The 1245-nt window shown below is 41.6% G+C and overlaps 1 protein-coding gene across 1 annotated transcript in view; it reads left to right on the top strand.

Moving 5' to 3' along the window:
• RTCA (RNA 3'-terminal phosphate cyclase) overlaps positions 1-1245 on the top strand; it is a 26284-nt gene that overhangs the window by 869 nt on the left and 24170 nt on the right. The gene's annotated exons all lie outside the window — the stretch shown is intronic.

Here is a 1245-nt window from a genome sequence, read left to right as displayed (position 1 = left end):
GGGGGGTATTCGGGCCTCTTTTCTTCCTCCTGGAACCCTGTACCTTTAGCAGCAGGCTGGGTGGTGTGGTTTTGAAAGTCTCAAAGGATGACTTTAGAAATAGGCCCACTTTTTCTCTATTTGGCTAATCTCTTTAGTTGTGAACTAAAGAGCTGTCTTTTAAAATATTTTTCCACTTCATCGGGCATTCCAAGTATCCGAAGAGCACATATAAGCGGCAAAATAGATGGATGGGGCACAAGTGCTTGTGAAGCTAGAGGGAACTCCACTTTTTATCCAGTGCATTCCGTACTGCCTCACAGTTTAGAATCATAGAACAGGAAAGGATCCTGACATGTGTTACTCCAGCTTTCATTCATACCTCCAGAAAGCTGTGAATATAGCCAGAATTATCCACTGTGGAGAGAAAAACACCTTGACACTTGACCTTGTTTCTTCTGTCTGGGACGCTGGACACACCACTAGCTAAATTTCAGGTATATGCACCATTTCAAAGAGGACCAGGTTGAAGCCAAACTGATTTCTTTGTATTGATTCTGTACGTATTCCATTTTAGTAACTTTGCTTTTATCCACCATCAGTTTTAAAATTATTAAAAGGCAATTAATTGATGTATGTCAGTGTTAATTCCCTTTATCATAGCAGCCATTTGCAGTAATCTAGTTCACCAATAGGGGAATCCAATTCATTAAGGCTGTGGTAAGGTGCTGTATCAGTTTGCTAGGGCTGCCATAACAATATAGCACACACTGGGTGTCTTAAACAGAAGAAATTTATTTTTCACAGTTCTGGAGGCTGGAAGTTCCAAGATTAAGATACTGGCAGGGTTGGTTTCCCTTGAAGGCCATAAGCGGAGGATCTGTGCCAGGCCTGTCTCCTCGCCCTTCACGTGGTGGTCCTTCACCATGCTCTTGGTGTCTCTGTATGTCCTAATCTTGCCTTACAAGGACACTAGTCAGATTGTATTAAGGCCCATGTTAATGGCCTTATTTTAACTTAATTCTCTTTAAATGCCCTATTTTTAACTACAGTTTCATACTGAGATACTGAAGGTTAGGGTTTCAGCATATGAGTTTTGGGGGAACACAATTCAGCCCATACAGTACCGTAGATTATTCAGTGAAGTGCACATGAGACTGGTAACTCTTCGGTTGCTTTGTTTTCCTCTTTTGCACTCATCTAATTTGTAACAATACATCACATGTATGTGTTTGTAGCCAAAATAACTGGTCTCGGCTCGGCGCC

The sequence above is a fragment of the Otolemur garnettii genome, unplaced genomic scaffold, assembly GCF_000181295.1.
Source record: "Otolemur garnettii isolate 467f Iridium unplaced genomic scaffold, OtoGar3 scaffold00010, whole genome shotgun sequence".
NCBI lineage: Eukaryota > Metazoa > Chordata > Mammalia > Primates > Galagidae > Otolemur > Otolemur garnettii.
The sequence above is the reverse complement of the archived record's forward strand: the minus strand, read 5'-3'. Positions and strand labels throughout refer to the sequence as shown.